This window comes from Protopterus annectens, chromosome 1.part2, assembly GCF_019279795.1.
Source record: "Protopterus annectens isolate FY-2018-M chromosome 1.part2, PAN1.0, whole genome shotgun sequence".
In the NCBI taxonomy this organism is placed as follows: domain Eukaryota; kingdom Metazoa; phylum Chordata; order Ceratodontiformes; family Protopteridae; genus Protopterus; species Protopterus annectens.
Genome location: NC_056727.1, coordinates 281,517,700 through 281,537,053, shown reverse-complemented (window position 1 = coordinate 281,537,053; position 19,354 = coordinate 281,517,700).

Sequence of the window (19,354 nt, the reverse complement as noted above, 5' to 3'; positions counted from 1 at the left end):
GCCATACTCAATCTAGATTGGTTAGGCATGCACCTATAAACTATTAGAATTAAGGAATAATTAACATAAAGCCTACTTAATAAAACAACTAAAAATGCAAATGGTAGTGGTGTAAAAAATGAAGCACCATTTTCGTAAATATAAAATATATATATATATATATATATATATATATATATATATATATATATATATATAAATACACACACACACACACACACACACACACACACACACACACACACACACACACACACAATGTTCGTTCCCTAACTATATAACTTGGTTATCCGATGCCCAATTAATACTCAGCCCAAACAAAACTAAACTACTCATCTTCCAACCCACCAAACATACTCTAAACAACTCTCACTTTAACATCACAGCAAAAGACAACACCATTATATATCCAACCAAACACACCAAATTGCTAGGAGTGGAAATAGACAATAAACTAAAATTTGACATTCACATATTCACAACCATAAAAAAAGTCCACAAAAAACTAGGAGCGTTATACAGAAATAAGCAACTTCTCACCAAAGCAGCAAAGATTTCAGTAGCAAATTCCCACCTTATCTCCACCCTACTTTATGCCTCTCCAGTATATACCAACCTAAGGCAATGCAATCTAAACAAGCTTGAGACCTGCTACAACAAAATCGCCAAATTCACCACAGGGGCATCCTACTGTAGTCACCACTGTCTCTCACTTGCTGAACTGGGCTGGCTTGAACTCCCTCACCTCCTTCAATGGTATCAACTCTCCCTTGCCCACAAACTAGTAAACCATCCACTAAATGTCCCATCCCTCTAGAATCTACTCCAACCCTATCGCACCACCAGACCACTAAGATCCAGCAAGAAAAATCACTTACAGATCACTAAAGCCAATAACTTTGCTGGTGAAGCACTATTCTCTTGCGCCATAGCCAAATTATGGAACTCCCTCCCACCCACAATTACCTCCGTACTATCATGCACCCACTTCAAAACTTTATTAAAAGCACACCTAAAAACATGCTGGCTATGCCCTTGCAACTCCCACTCTAATATCACCCACCCCATCCAACCACTACCTTTCTTTCCACCCCACTAACTACCTTGATTATAACAAGCACAGATGCTCATAAGCCTAGTACTTATTATACAGCAGGAACTTCTTATTGTAACATTTGTTAATGTCTGTTATGTACTTTGCAGATAAAGATTCTAGTTGTCTACTGATGTACTATGTTCTTCATCTGTAAATATGTTTGTAATTAATTGCTTTGTTAATCAAATTGTTAATCGCTATGTAATCCAATGTAACTACTGTCTGTTTATTTTAACTGTGGAGCTTTTCTCCCCGGGCTTCTGCTGAAAATGGACCTATGTCCAGTCGGACACTCCCAGTTAACAAATGTAAATAAATAAATAAATAAATAAATAAATAAATAAATAATAAATACAGCCAGTGATGTTAATATCAAAAAGGCTATGCAGCCTATCAGCTAATCTGGCTTACTCAGTTTAGATTATTCAGGCATGCACCGATGAGCTATTAGAATTAAGGAATAATTAACATAAACAGAAAAACGGTATCCAATTAGTACTTCACAATATAACCGATGATGTTAAAGTAAGGAGGCTGCACAGCCTATCACCTAATCTGCCATACTCAATCTAGATTGGTCAAATGTATACCATTAAACTGTTAGAGCAAATCTCATTGTGTATCTGAGGCATAGCTGTATAGACATACACCACACTTGTGTGTGATGATATTAAATTTAATCAACAGTTGTCTCAATTTAGGGAAGAATGGGAATATAGATAGGATGAGTCATGCCAAACCATATTTCTTCAGTTTGCATTTACCTTTAGATAGAAATACGAATACAGTTGTTCGACCTAGGATAGATTTTCCATCGTTTTATTCTTCTAAAATCTAGGTGGTATGCGATGTTTTAAGGTGACATTGGAATATCTTGTTAACAGTTGAGAATTTGAAAGAAATAATAGGTTTAGACCCGAGGTTTTCCATTAAGAATAGTAAGTTATTGAAATGTTTATTGTGCTATAAGAGGCTTAGTCAGGTTGCTACTGTACAGTCTGATCGACAAGGCACATATGCTTGTAGATCATGTAATTATTGTAGTTTCATCGATGCTAATGCTAACTTTTTTAGGCATCCTTAATCAAGGAGATTATATAAACTTTCTTTATATGCAGATTGTTCTACAGTGGACATAGTAAGTTTGGCGAGGTGTTTATCTTGACATTGCTTTTATGTGGGGAAGACCAGTTGGTCATTCAGGGAATGGATACGTGAACATCTGTATGACATCAGAATGTCTAATAATAGGAATGCATTAGCAAGACATGTTATTAGTTTTGGACCTTCCCATTCCTTTGTGTTTATAGTTTTACAGATTTGTTGGAATAATCTTAGAATGGGTGATTTAGAGAATAAAACTGAATTGTGCAAACTAAGGTATAGTCTAAATGAAACAGTGCCCTTGAAATCACATTTGAAATCACACCCTCTTTTTAGATAGATTTTAATCCCTGATAGATGATTGTGTTTTTTAGCTATTGTAGCTTTTTAGCCTTTATAATGCTTGTAGCCAGCATTGTCATTCATTGAGGAACTAATGTTGTATGCATATATATGTATGAAAATGGCATTTAGTTTTTTGCTCTGCTACAATTTGTACTTTTTAGTTGTTAAATTTAGCAGGTTTTATGTTTTGTACTCTTTTTGAGTGAGCAGAGTTAGCGGTGCATGCCTGACCAATCTAGATTGAGTATGGCAGATTAACTGAAAGGCTGCATAGCCTTTATGACTTTAATATCATTGGAAATATAGTTAGGGTATTAACATTGTATGCATATATATTTTATATTTACAAAAATGGTGCTTAGTTTTTTACTCTGCTACAATTTGCATTTTTTTATTGTTGCATTAAGTAGGCTTTAAGTTTTGTACTTCTTTTGAGTGAGTGGAGTTAGGAATTTAGCAGATTTCTTTTTAGTTTGAAGAAATGTCTGTTTTAATTGATATTTATTTAAATGTGCTTTGGATAGATATGGGTTATCTAATTTGCATTTATTATATGTGGGTGCCAGGTTTTTGTCTGCCAATGTACATGCTTTTTATTTTTTCTGAAAGATTATGCTCTCTTGAAGTATGTTTCTAACAGCTTATTGGTGTATGTTTGACCAATCTAGACTGAGTATGGCAGATTAGGTGATAGGCTGTACAGCCCCCTTACTCTAACATCATTGGTTATATTGTGAAGTACTAATTGGCTACCATTTTTGGCTTATGTTAATTGTTCCTTAATTCTAATAGCTTATAGGTGCATGCCTGACCTATCTCTAGACTGAGTATGGCAGACTAGCTGATAGGCTGTATAGCATTCCTGACTTTAACATCATTGGCTATATATTTTGAAAAGTACCTATTCATTCTATGTTAATTATTCCTAGTCATGTGCCTTTTCCTGTTTTTTGATTGGTGCACTGTTTTTTATTAATGAATGTGTTTGTAGAGATTTTTAAGGAGCTGATGAAGTGCCTTATGAGGTGTGAAAGTGCTTGTCCATTTTATGTTTTTATCCTGCAGTTTGTTCTTTGTTTTATTAAAGTTATTTCATTTTTGCCAAGCTCTGTATCCTTATTTTCCATTGATCAAATAAAGCATTCTTAACTAAACTGCAACATGTGCAGAATTCATTCTAAAAAGTACAAAAAGACTTGGCCTATAATGGAGAGATTGGCACCTGTTCAGCTCAAAATTGGATACTTAATAGAGAACGACATTCATTTTAGTCTCATTTCAGCTGTTTCCAGTTAATTCCAGTGCACTACGGTTTTATCAGTTCTTTCATCTACTATGTTAAGTATATTTTCTGATGAGTAAAATTTGTGGTGGTACTTTTTCTTACCTTGAATGATCAAAAGTTTGTGTTTTTTAGTGTAACTGGTAAATTGTTCAAGGGAATCCTAAACAATATCTACAGTGTGAGGTGGTGGAATATATGTAATTGCAATAAATGTTTTGGTATGAGATCCAAGGGTTTCCTGTAGCAATATCCCATTAGGCTCAATCTCAAAGATAGCACTAGACTTGGAAATCTGTTTTGGGTGTAGGTCTGCTTAGGTGTCTGTAAGGTGTGTAAATCCATCATGTGCCTTTTACAGAGGTACTTGTCAGTAAAACTTGTTATTTTTTCTTGAAACGTGTATGGGAAAATTGAGTTATCATTTAATCAATAGTCAGCTATGGTTGTGGTTTAGATACAATATTGAATAGTTCAAGAGTTCAAATTGAGACCATTTGTTATTCAGACTACAAGTGTTTAGACAGGGTATAGATAAATCACTGATGAAAATGAACATGAAAATTTCATCAAAACATAAATTAAAGGTTATGCTGCTAAATGCTAGGAGTCTAAACATGAAAATGCACTCATTGCAAGCATTCTTAACCCTGGAAGAAGCTGACATTTGTGCATTCACAGAAACCTGGTTCAAAGCTGCGGAGAGCACCCCAGCCATACCAGGTTACTCATCCTATCATTCATTCAGACCCCAAGTGGTGGGCAGCACAACAATAGGAGGTGGAGTTGCAATACATATAAAAGGCATACACCCCTCTATACTGGTCAAACAGTATGATGCACAGGACATGCTCCAGGTACAGTTAACAATTGACAAGACCCCTATTCAAATCATAGCTAGCTACAAGCCTCCAACACTGACACAAGATGCGCACTCCACCTAGATGAACTTCTTTGAATCTATTAAGATTCAGCCATTTACCCTGATCCTGGGTGACTTTAACTATCCAGCCATAGATAGGAAGAAATACTCATGCCAAAACACAAATGCCCAGAGACTCCCTGATTTTGTTAGTGCAAATGCCTTGGACCAGTTGGTTGACACCCCCACAAGAGGTGAAAATATCTTGAACTTGGTATTAATCACCATGAGTAGCTACTGCAGTATCCCTACAGTGTCATCATCCCTGGTAAGATCCGACCACAAAGCAGTCATTTTCAAAGTAACCATCTCCCCAACCCCACCCCCAGCAAAAAAAGCACTTCTCCAAAGCTGATTACAACCTCCTGAGGGAAGGTATAAACAGCTTTACAGCCCCCTCCCCCTCCACAGAAACTGGCATATACTATATGAGCATTTATATAGCTGCATGGAATCAGGAATACCAGACAGGCTGAAATCCTCCTCCTCAACAAAGAGTAAACCTGTCTGGTGGACATTTACAATAAATAAACTCTATAATAAAAGGAAAAAAAAATGCTGTCCAGGACCAAGAAGGAGCAGGTGTCTAATTGGAAAAAATCTTTCCTTAGCCTGAACAAGCAAATAAGAGCACTAGTGAAAGTCTCCAAAGCAAACTTCGAGTCCCAACTGGCCACATCTACTAAAGACAATCATAAGGCTTTCTTCACATATGTCCGCAATCTCAAGGGAAGCACCCAGATCTGCTAAGAACTGGTGGTCAAGGACACCACATACACAAACCCTGTAGATATAGCCAACCTGCTGGCAGACAGGTTCAGTGAAAACATCACTCCTTTGTCCCCCCATCGGTAAAACAGGACATCCCCAGTACCTGCCCCCCCCTCCCCTTATCTCTAGGGAGCAAGTCATCACTGCCCTCTCAAAGGCAAAAAAATACAGCTTCCATGGGACCAATAACATCCCAGGCTGCATCCTACATGAACTCAGGCAGGAACGTGCAGCACCATTAGGCACCCTATTCAACCAAAGCCTGAGTACTGGCTTCATCCCAGCCAAGTGGAGTACAGCTAATGTCATCCCTTTTCACAGAGGTGGAGCATCCACCAATCCAGAAAATTATAGACCCATCAGCCTAATTAGCCTGATCTGCAAGGCCATGGAGCGGATTATCATGGACCTTATTAACAAGGACATTGGCAACCTCCAGACACTTGATCCCACACAGTTTGGTTTTTGTCAATGGGAGGTCATGCCTGTTAAATTTGGCTGACTTCTACGAGACAGTCACCTAGGTCATAGATGAGGGGAAAATGGTGCATATCACCTACCTTGACCTGGCCAAGGCCTTCAAAACTATTTCCACTCAGGTATGATACATAAACTCTCTCTCTCAACTAGGCATCAATCCATATGTTACAAGAAGGGTAGCAAACTGGCAAACTGATTGAACCCTCCTAGTCAAAATAGGGGAAGCCACCTCAGGTAGTAAACCTGTAACAAGTGATGTATCCCAGGGATCAGTCAGGCCTCTGTTGTTTGGGATATACTTCTCAGAGGTGTAGGCCAAATCTAGTGGGATATGGCTGACCTAATTTGCAGATGACTGCAAGCTGGGTGCTGTCATCAATTCCCCTACTGATGTGGACATCCTCCAAGAGGGTCTCACCCAAACAAATGAATGGTGCCAGAAACATGGTGTCAAACTGAATGTCAAAAAATGCATCATCGTCCCTTTTGGGGAGAATGATGTCCGCACAAATTATCACATTGATAATAAGGCACTAAGCATGCAATCAGTCATGAGGGACTTGGGAACCCAGGTTGATAGCAAACTGACTTTTGACCACCATATTGCCTCCATTGTATGGAAAGCTTTCTACATGTCCCACCTCATTAGTAAAGGTATCTTATCTAGGGACAAGGTGGTCACAACATCCCTGTAGTCTTGCCTTATAAGACTGATTATTGAATACAATGTCCCTTTTGGCATGTACCTCACAAATCACACGCAGCAGCTGTAGAGACCACAGAGATTCCTCACCCAGAGAATCCAGGGACTCAAACATCTCCCCCACACAGATAGGCTAAAAGCCCTGTCCCTGTACTCAGTCTCCTACAGACTTCTCAAAGGTGACCTCTGTCTGGCATACAAAGCACTCTCAGACCCCACTCTGATGGGACTGCTACATATCCGCAAGTCAAGCGCCACTCGAGTAACCTGCACACGAGACCTCAACCTGGTCTGTCACATCAATAGGACTTGTTGTCGGAACAGATTTGTGTCCCAGAGACTCCCCCTTTTGTGGAATGGACTCCCTCTCCACATAAAGCAGAGTACCTCATTAAACCTTTTTAAGTGCAACTTGAATAACTGGATGGGGAACAGAAAATACACCCTTAGGATTCCACCTGTGTCCCTACTGAACAGTGGCATAGGGTGCTGACTTGTTGGAACATGGGCTAAATTCTTGGCTAGGCTTGTAAGGGCCTCAGGGCCAATAGCCTAGTAACTTCCTATGATCCTATGAAATGAAAGGAGAAAGAGCAAGATAAACTAATATGTCACCAGCTTAAAGAATAATTAAAAGGAGTATGGCATTTAGAAGCTTCTGGACCTTCAGGCATGTTAGAATCAATGTATTCTTCTGCATAATTTTGTTTCCGGGAAGTGGATATAGAATAAAGGTTTAAAATTATGTCCTGGACCTGACATTCAAAGGGAAGAGGTGGGTATTGTGAAGTCTGTATGCTTTAAAGTTGCTTTAAAAAGAAGCATAAACATTCCGAAATAGCAACATGCTGGTAATTGTCAATAAAACTAATTGTGGTACTCAAGAAACATATTACAGTTTATCTGGGAAATTAATTGTAAAATGCCAGTAGAAATACTTGGAAAACTGTTACATTATAGAGAGAATTTTGATGTTAGGATGGTAGTAAAAGTCTGATTGTTTAGCTATGAGTTGTAGGGAATTCAGAATTGTGGCTGAAACAGAGAACTAAAATAGGGCACTAATAGATGTCTGTACAACTGAAAACAGTATGTTAAAATAGAAATTTAGATGAATGAAAAGACTTTGCTATTCAGGTGAACCTCAGTAATTCAAATGGGAAAAGACAGCTTATTTAGTAAAATATAATAAGTTGATATACATACATATATGTGTGTGTGTGTGTGTGTGTGTGTGTGTGTGTGTGTGTGTGTGTGTGTGTGTGTGTGCGATTGTTGCCTACTGACTTTGTTGACAGAGTATTTTGTTGTCTTTTTTCATCAAAAACACTTTGAATAAAGAGTGCTGACCTTATCAAACAGATGAATGCGACTGTGTTGTTTATGGTATGCAGTTTGGGTTGCAATAAGTGGCTGGGTGTGTTAATGCCAAAAGTTTGAGATATTCCATATGTTTCAGCATTGAGGTAGGTATGTGTGTACCAATGTTTAGAGATCAAAGTTAAGACTGGGACTTGGTAAGGAGAGTTTTAGTGTGGTATGTGTGTGCTAGTGTATAGGTGCTATGTGCAAGTGTCTTATTTAGTTTTATGTTTAAAGAAAGGGTTTCTCATAAGGTAATGTGTAGGGCTGGTGTTAAGGGCAACAGCAGGGTTAGGATTATGGTTAATAGCATGCATGAGTAAGGTGGTGTAGGGGGGTATTCCATGCCCATCTTTACTCATGTGTGTTAGCCATAACCCTACATTATGAAAAACTCTTTTTCTAACAGTATCACTACTCAGAAAAAGTGTGTTTGGTGCTGCTGTTAGAATCTTTTTTTACTTTTTAGTTGACTGATTACTAAAGTGCTTTCCTTTTGTGATCAGTGTAATGCTAATAATCTGTTTGATTGACTAAAGTGAGTGTCAATGTGCAAAAGTCAATTAAATGAGTGTTGGTGTCTGCACATCAAATTTTTAACATAAACTTGTATGTGTGTGTCTGTTTTGATATACATTTATATATCTATATTTATCTATCTATCTATATATGTTTTACTACTGAAATTCCGAAAATGCATTGGCCGACTGGTCAGAATTTTGACCCAAAATGCTAAATTCAGAATTATGAAACAGCAGCCAAGGTGAAAATGAATAAATCAACATCCATAGTTTGATGTATTTGACATAACAGGAGGTGACGTAAGTCACCCATGCTATGCACATTAATGTACGGTTACACTCTACAGTCAATGGTATGTTAGTTGTACTATTTTGCAGGGGGGGCTATGCCCCCCTGCACCCCCCCACACTCCCTACAGATTAAATATACCAACTCCAAGATCTCATTACAGTGCGGAAATGGGATAATTCCCTGATCCTCACTGAACCGTGCTCTCCCTGCACAGTGCCAAACTCAGATACTCAAACTACACTACCCATTCACTGTAGTGTAGTTGATGTATTTTGGTTTAGTATTCTACACATTTGAAAAGTACCTTTCGACCACACACACACACACACATATATATATATATATATATATATATATATATATATATACATGCATACATATACATACAGTATGTTAATGTCCCTTAAAAGGCAAGTTTGAACAAAGTCAAAAAGACATGAGCAGGATAAATAATTTGTGAAAGTACAAGAACCATGGCTGACCACTCCTGGGTGGGTGACAGAGGAGTGAAGCAGGTCAATAGTCAGTGGGGACAGCAGACTGTCAACAACTGCATATGCACTAAACAGACATAAGAAGTGGAGTTTTGGGTAAATAAGGAAAATACTTTTTTCAAAATGCCACCTAAGTAAAACACTACATGTAAATGTGAACTTAAAACAAACCCTGTCCAAAATGAAAATAAAAGAGTGCAGTGGTGTACAGTTGTGTAGCTATGAAAGTAATTCAGTTATAGAAGTTGAACAGCAAGATACACTACAGATTGCCCTGTCAATGTAAAAGGAAAATACACCTAAGAGCACATGTCAGAAATTCAATCAAGTAATTAGTTTTGGGACAAGAATGTGATATAGAAGAACTTGAGCAAGAAGGAGTATATAAATATTTGGTAACTGATGAAGGATCAACAATAAAACATGAATAAATGAGAATAAAACTAAATAAGGAATACTTCAGAACACTTAAACTAATCCTAAAAACATCACTGACATCTAGGAACAAAATCCAAGCTATAAACCAATTTGCTCTTCCTGTCCTAACTTGCAGTTTTGGAGTGATTGTCTGGCCCCAAAATGTGTTGGATAGATTAGATAGGAAAACAAGAAGGATGCTTCATCTTCACCAAATGATTTAGAAAAAAATCAGTGCATACCAAGATTATATATTCCCTGTTCTTTTTTTTAAACATCTTTATTGATTTTAACATACAACCAAAATAACTTTATAATTTATATATGTAGTTAACAATAAGAAAGCAAATAATAACATGCATAAAACAAACTGAAGTATTTACAAAGACATCCACTTTTAGGTTTCATCAGTGTACAAATACATACATTTTCATAAAGAAACAGATTATTTTTCTAACAATCCCTGTAGAGTAACCAACATATTGTAGAATGGTGTATTCCTAGATGTTCTTAATTTAATTGTCAGTAGTTCCAGTTGGCACACATCAGTTAGGACATTTTTAAACTCGATAAAAGAAGGGGGGAATCTGAGATCCAATTTCTAGTAATAATTGTTCTAGCTACTGCCAGAATAGACCAGAGTAAAGGAAGCTTAACTTTTTAAACACATTTTGGAATGAGTGTGTGGAAGAGGATTAATGATTTTGAAATTAAAACGTTATCTGTATATAGAGCTTGTAGAAAATCATTAACAAATTTTCAATAATCTTTCAGTTTTGTACAATCAAAGAACATGTGAACCCAGTCAGCGGTTTTCTCTAAATTATATCTCTTACAGATATTATCCTTTTTATTACTTTTGTTCATTACTTGAGGTGTATAAAAAGAACTGTGTAAGAATTTCCAAGTATACAGCTTCCATTTAATAAAAGAAGTTGTTTTACCAGCTGAATCTAGTATATACTCTTTATCTTGTTCTTTAGATAATTCACTATTAATGGAGAGGAAGTAATTCCAAAAATATACTCAACAACTATACATTTCCTCTCTAATGATTTTATGAATGTGAGAAAGTTTACTTTTGGTTGAAACTTTCTGCTGTAAGTTTAATATCATGTAATCTATCAGTATTGAAATTGATTTTTTAACTGTAGGAGATATTAAATCAAGTTTATTAGAGAGAGATGTTGTCTATAGGCTTGGATCTCCAACCAACAAGTTTCATCCAATTCAAATTGTTGTATGAAAATGTCTACATGTTTTGCTTTATTATCTAGCATAATCTGATACAAAAATATTAGTTTTTTTCTGTTTAAATAATAATACTTTATCTGAGTTAGATGATAAAAAGCGTGCTTGTTTGCTATAGGATATACTATGAAAATCCATTCTTTATACATTGGATATTTGTATATAAAGTTTGGAAGGCATTAATGATATTAATTGAGTATTTTGGTGTGGCAGGAGTGGTAAAGAGATCTTTAAGGATCCTCAACATGGTATTATTAACAATATCAATTTTGTATGATTGTGTTATAGTAATTCATTCCATACTAATTATTTCCCAATATATTTTCTATTTTGCAGAGTACAAATTATCTAATAATAGTGATATAGTTTTAATTATATAGGAGATGGAATATGAGTCTAAGTCAGGAAAGGCTATACCTCCTTTGGACCAACTATTTATGTGTATTCTTAATGCCACTGTAGGTTTATTAGGAGTCCAGAAGAATTTCAACATTATGGAGTTTAGTTTTTTAATGATTGTCCTAGAAGGTAGAAGTAATACTGATTGAATTATATATAGTATCTTTGAAAATATTATCATATAATTATTGTAAACCTTTCCTCTTCGCTCTTCCAGCTTGTTATAAGAGTTTGTATGTTTTCAAGACTTTTACTATAGTTAAGGTGACTATAGACAATGTGTTTTGCTAGAATAATGCCTAAATATGTTATTTGATCTGAGTTAGACTTGTATTTGTGGTATATTCTCCTTAAATAATTTTTGTCCGAGTATATGGGTAGTATTTTTGTTTTTCTTCATTAAAACCAAACATAAGATTTTTTTGGAAGTCCACCATAGAATTAAATAACAACGATAGAGATTAATTGTTTCCACTAGATGTAATTAGAATATCATCAGCAAAGAGCTGTATTTTTGATGATGTTTCAGCATTTATATTAAAGCCTTCTATATCTTTATTGTTTCTAATTAGATTGGCCCAGAGTTCCATTATTAAGGAAAAAAAATAAATAGTGAGAGTGGACAGCCCTGTTTGGTACCTTTTAAGATAGGTACATGCTGAGAAATATATGTGCCTATGTATTCTAAGGCTCATTTATATAGTTGTTCAATCAAATTTACAACTGTATCAGAGAAATGTATGAATTTCAATAATGTGAACAGATAGTCCCAGTTCACAGAATCAAATGCCAAGTTTATATCTAGGCTTATTAATGTCAGGTCTTTCTTTTTCTTATTAGCATAATCAATTAAAGTTAAAGTTCTTATGTTGTCAAATGTATTTCTACTTGTAATAAAGCCTGCTTGATCTTCTTCAATTATATTTGGAAGACATTTCTTTAATCTGTCCGCATATATATTCAAAAACATCTTGTAGTCAACATTTAGTAAAGAGATGGGCCTATATGAGGAACGCCTCATTGGATCTTTATTGGTTTTCAAAATGGGAGAAATAAAAGTGGATTTCCATGATGGGGGAATTGTAGATTCATTCTGGGCTGTCAAAAATACATTTTGTAGTAATAAAATAGCATTTTTGGCATTATTTTATAGATCTTTGGTATAATACCGTTGTTTCCCGGTGCTTTAATTAATTTGAGTTTATTTATCTGAGTTTGGATGTCAGTGAATGAGATGTATTTATCTAGTAATTCAACCTGTTGTTTGTTAAGGTTTTTATTTATATATTTATTTATGAATTCTTTTATTTTGTCTTTTGGTTCCATATTAACTTTATTGTGATTAATTTTATGAAAGTAGTCCCTAAACTCATCTAGAATTTCTAGTAGATTACAGGCTTTCTTCTTTATCTTAAAGGTGAAGATATCTTTGATATGGTTCTGTTTGCTAATTCTTTTTGTTTTATTTTTGAGTTTATTTAAATATTTGGGATTCATTGAAAAGGATAAAAATTTATATTTCTCTAGGCATATTTTGGTTTTGTGGATTAGGATTTCTTTATATTCATTATTTAGTTTACTGATTTCTTTTACTTCTTTTTTGACAATGTTATTATTGTTGTTAAGTTTAAGTTTGTCTAATTTATTCTGTATGTCATGTAGGTCTTTATCCCATGTTTTCCTTTTATTATTATACCATCTGATAATTTGTCCATATAAATATGCTTTCAAGACATCCCAAATATATATAACCAAGACATCTGGTGTAGTATTTGTTTCTATAAAATTTTGCATCTCCTTGTTTATGAATTCTTTGAAATCTTTTAATTGAGATAGGTATGCTGGAATTCTTTAAATTTCTATGCTATGTATTACATTTACATTAAGTTCAAAGTTTATGGTCTGATATTAGGCAAAAGATGATCATAGATATGGATAAATCATTCACTAGTTGATTAGAGATCAAGACTCTATCTTAGAATAAGACATATGTCTAGTTGACAAAAAAAAGTATATGGTAGAGACTCAACATCAGCTTGACTGTTAATGTCATTCAAATGATATGAATTTACAAAGTCCTTTAGATGTTTAACATTAGCAGAAATTTGTATTTTCTCTGGAATGCTTGTATCATTTTCATTTAGGGTACAGTTGAAGTCACCTACCATGATAATGATTTAGGTGTTGCCTCACTGTACTAATACCTATACCTGGTATCCAATATACATTGATGAAAGTAAAGATCTTACTATTATCTGAACTATGACTAGGCAAAACATTCCTTTGTCATCTTTATATGTCTTAATTATCTTGGGAATTGGTAAAGATTTGTTCCACATAATAGCTACCCCTCTTTTTTCAATGTGCGCTCTGAGCTGACTAAGGTGGTATACTTGTTAGTGTTTAATTTAGATATATCCACTTTCAAAAGATGAGTTTCTTGGAGAAAAAATAGGTTACATCTATGTAAGTTTAATATCTGAATAAACTTTCTCTTTTCCATGGGTTATTTAAACCATTAATGTTTAGTGAAATCCCTTTTAAGGTTACCATTTTATATGTGTAACAATAAATAGAATAAGTTCAAATTATCAAGTTTTGTAAGTATTCCTGAACTATTCCCTCCATTAATTGTTATTTTAATCAGATCTTCAACAAGGTATATTCTTATGTGGGTATGAAGTTCTTTGATTTTTTTTAATAAGAATATAATTGTAATGAATGAAGTGGATGTTGTATCAATATACATATTGTAACAATGATTAAGTAACAAATTGTTATGAATTAAATCCGCACCCAGCCTGGAGTTATAAACTCGAATCTGAGTAGTATCAATCACTTGAATTACCACTCTGTCTATAACAGCAGTGATCCAGCTACCACCTATCATCTATAATCATTAAGTTTTGCAAAATCAAGAAAAGACTCATCAATTATTTAATGCTTATTGTAAAAATTCCTATTCAGATTATATACTTTTACCTTGTATGTTAATAGTATCATTCTAACATTTTATCAGTTTAAATCCTTAAGAAATAGAATAATTTAACGTACGCTATCAGCAGGGACATTTAAACATATCAGGTATATCATTAAAATACATCTAATGGTTAAGAAATATCAATTAAAGAACAATAAAAGGAAAAGTCAGACTAACAAATCCATTGTAAATCTGATAATTAAAAACCTGTCTTATTTGGGAAAGTTATTAATAATATAGTGTATTTGTGAAGCTTTCCCAGATTCTGTAAGCATAACTAAGCTCATCTAGGATTGACAGAGTGTCAATAAGGTATATCCAAATATGCTATACATATCATGAAACATATGAAAAGGTTTAATATATGAATAAACAACCTTTTCGATGAAATTATTTGAATTCTGAATAAGATAATTTAAATCTGACAAGTAAAAGCTTTTGCATTTGTCATAGAGCTAGTTAATGAATCAAATAGGCTAGTCCTATTAGGTTCATATATATTTTTGTGTTGTCCAACCATTTGGTTTAGCAGAACTTTTTTTCCTGTAGTATAAAGGAATAAATATATATACATCCCTTCTTTACATGAGCATAACCATGGGAGGAAAAAAAAGGGGGTGGGGGGAAGGAGGGGTAAGTAATTAACCTATGGATAGTTCTGTAATTTACATTCTGTGTATTAGCACCTATGTGCTAAAGAAAGATTTCTTTATACAGGCATATGTATTGCATTTCACTTAGACAGTTTGATTCAATCTTGGATGTCATTCCAGTATCTATACTGTTAATTATGTAGTTGAGCGTATCTTAAAGTATATAAAGTATACAATTTATCTGCTAACATATGATGTTGTGGTGGGAGGTATTTATTATCAGATGGCTATATTGATATTAAGACCATTGTACAAATCAAAAGAGTTCTCACAAATTTAGCAAAGCAGCTTTCTACATAGCATAGATAGCAAATGAAATCTTTGAACTAGATGAAGCATTTTAAATATTCTTCTGCTATATTAAACAAATTCTGTGCACAAACTTGCCATAATTTACTTAAAAAACAATTGCATTAATTTTTATGCACGTGAGACCTCAAAAAGTATCTTTATACTTGTGCTTAACATGTTTCGAACACTTCAATATAAGCCTTCTGTTAGTAAGCACAGTATTTCGGCAAGCCTTCGAAAAAATCACAAAAGATCAAATATTGCATATAAAGCTACTTCAATAGCGCAATGCAAATACTTATATAATAAATACATTATTTAAATAGTTTTAACTCACTTATTAGTGGTTAAGGATCTGGTTTCTTCTCTTTTCCATATTTGCAATAATTTTACTTCCTGGAACTGGTTAACCTTGCAGATTCATGTCACATATGCAAGCTGTCATGGGTTAAAGTTGATGTTGCCACTTTACTCTCGTCTCTGCATGTCTGCCCAGTGATGGAAACACTGAAACAGCTTGCGACCACATTTCTCGAGACAGCCAGAGCCCAAGATTGTTTCCCAATACATTTTCAGTGGGAAAATTAAGAGTAAATGGCTACAATGGATTTTTGTGACTAGTGAAGTTTAACACTGATAGAAAACAACGCGAGCTGCTTTACAGACCATGGGAATCAGCTTCCCAACCAAGTTATACTATAAAAATACACAATGTACTAAAATCAAAGATAAAGTAAAAACATTGCCTCAGTCAAGCATTTTGCCACTTTATATTGTTCCCAACCTACAAGACACAAACATCATCCATTATTTAAATGAAAAAAAGGGGGGAGGCAAGGGGAAGGGTAGAATATGCATATATTTTATATTTATTAACAGTATTTATAACTGAGATTGTAGTTACTGTAAAACATATAAACTAAACCTATATTGTAACAAAGAACAACTATATCTGAGCAGTTTAATTAAAAAGCAACGTATTTTGTTCTTATATGAAATGTTTAGTGACAGTAAATAAGTAAATCAGATTCCTGACCTTAGATCTCAGACTCTGAGATAAGAATATTTAAGAAATAAAGGTTGCATCAAGTCACCCATCCCTTATAGGGAAGGTTATTTATGTAACCGTTTTAATAAACATTTGAGCATAACAGACCTTTGTGAACTATTGGGATTAATGAATATTTATTGGAAGAGACTTGAAAACTTTCACATAAAGCGAATAAGAAGTTATAAAGATTGTCATTTGTTTTTCAGTCTCTTTTGTTTATCAATTGACTTCCAAGATAATGAAGGGCTAGCCCATTCCATATATTCTATCATGTCCAGAATTTTGTGTTTCTTAACACAAGCCAAGACAGTGTCCAGATCATCAAACATTTTAGGACCATCAGGCAGAAAGATTTTCAGTTTAACAGAAAATAAAAGATGTGTTTTCAGTTGAGCTTTCTTGTGTTCTCTGATTAGTGGTAAGAATACTTTCCTTTTTGTTATTACGATAGAAGAATAGTCATTATCAAAATGTACAACAGCATCATTAACTTTTATAGGGGCTTTTACCCAAGCTGTTTTTATCACCACCTCTTATAGGCTCATAGGTTCATAGGTAGGTACTAGGCTATTGGCCCAAGGGCCTACGTAAGCCTAGCCAGCAAGGTTCCATAGCTTACGCCACCCAAGAAAGTTATTTTCCTGTGCCACTGTCGAGCAGAGACACAGAAGTGATCCCCGGGGTGTATTTCCTATTTCCCATCCACTCATCAAGATTTTTCTTGAAGAGTGCTAATGAGGAACTTTGCTTGACATAGATGGGTAGCTTGTTCCAGAGTATAGGAAGTCTCTGGGACAGGAATCTATCCCTCCAGCATGTCCTGTTTATTATTGTGACAAGGTTTAGGTCCCTAGAGCATGTAGCTCAGAGGGATTGGGATTTCTTAAGGTATAGCATGTCCAACAGCTCTGGGTTTAACATAGCTTTATATGTTAGGCAGAGATCTCCTCAAAGTAGGCAATATGCTACAGAGTAAAGCTGGAGTTTTTTGATGTGGTCAGTGTAGGGCATTTGTTTGAAGCCAGTACTCCTCTTTGTGAGGTACTTCTGTGGCCTTTCCAGCTGCTGCAGATGTCTTGTAAGGTACATTCTAAAAGGGGCGTTGTACTCTATAATGGGTCTAATGAGTGACGAGTAGAAGGGAACAATGACCTCTTTTTTCCTGGATGAGGAACCTTTTATGATGAGGTGTGCCACGTAGAAGGACTTCCTGACTACTGTGGCAATGTGACTATCAAAGGAGAGACTACTGTCCACCTGGGTCCCAAGGTCTCTTATCACGCATTCGGTGTTAAGTAGATTGCTGCCTATGTGGTAGTTCATGGGTACAGAGTTTTTACCAAAGGGGATGACACTGCACTTTTTGGCATTGAGCTTGAGGCCATGGCTCTGACACCACACATCTATCTCAATGAGGCCCTTCTGTAAGATGTCCACATCATTTGGGGAATTGACTATGGCTCCTAGTTTGCAGTCATCTGTGAACTTCATTAGCCAGAGGCCTTCTGTGTTAGCCTGTACTTCAAAGAAGTAGATACCAAACAGGAGAGGTCCCAGGACGGAACCCTGTGGTACTCCACTTGTCACTGCTTTGAGGTCAGATTTGGAGTCTGCAACTTTTACAGTGTGTGTTCTGTCAGTGAGCCAGTTGGCAACCCATCTTGCGACGTAGGGATTTATACATAGTTTAGTGAGTTTAGCTATAATTCCAGAATGGGGGATGGTGTTGAAAGCCTTGCCGAGGTCAAGATAGGCTGTGTGAACCACCTTACCCTCATCAACGGCTTGGGTGACTGCCTCAAAGAAGTCAATCAGGTTCAGGAGGCATGATCTGCCTTTCACAAACCCGAACTGGGTAAGTTTCAGAGTTTGAAGGTTACCAATGTCTTTGTTTATGAGTTCCATGATGATACGTTCCATGGCCTTGCAGACCGTCAGGCTAATAAGTCGATAGTTCCCAGGATCAGTGGTGGCTCCCCCTTTGTGGAGTGGGATGACTGTTGCTGTGCACCATTCAGTGGGCACAAAGCCTGATGCAAGGCTATTATTGAACATTGTGCTTAAGTGGGGAGCCAGTTCGTTCTGAAGTTTGTGTAAAACGGCGCCTGGGATGTTGTCCGGTCCCATGGATGCTGTGTTTTTGGCTTTAGAGAGTGCAGCTTTTACCTGTGTAGTTGTGATTACAGGGACTCTGCAATCTTCCTGTGTAGATATGGGCCCTTTAGGGGGTGAGAAGGGGGTTAAGTTAGCACTGAACCTATCTGCCAGGATGTTGGCAATATCAGTTGGTTCTGTAATTTTCGTGCCTTTGTGTTGTAACTCAGAGCAGATCTGGGTGTTGCCATCTAGATTCTTGATATAGCTATAGAATGCTTTGTGGTTGTCCTTGGATTTAGTGGTGATTTTGTTTTTGCAGCTAGCTTTGGAGGATCTTATAAGGGATCTCAGCTTCTTACTGAGGCTGACCAGGGAGCTCCTCCACTCATGGGATTTTACTCTCTTTTGCAACAGTTTCTTCCTTCTGTTGTCAGTTTGTTTATGGCAGAGTACCACTAGATTGGCTTCCTTTTTTTGGAGGATAGCGTCTTGGTTATGTTTGGGATAGCACGATCCATGCACTTGTGTAAGTGCTTACAGAGTGCATTTGTGTAAGATTCAGCAGTTGTAACTGTATTGTCCATCTGCATGGGTGTCATGAAGTTCACCACTTCTGTCTTAAGAAGCATGAAGTTGGCTTTGGAGACATTTTTTACTGTGGTTTCCTTAATGGGGGGTGGGGGCAGGATGTGGATATCAAGGGTGATAAGCTTATGGTCGGATCGGACCAACGAGGAGTTGACTTCAGGTGTGGAACACCGGTCACTTATGTTGGTAATGACTAGATCTAGGATATTGTAAGATGACAAAAATCTTACTATTACTGATTTAGGTATATTCTTG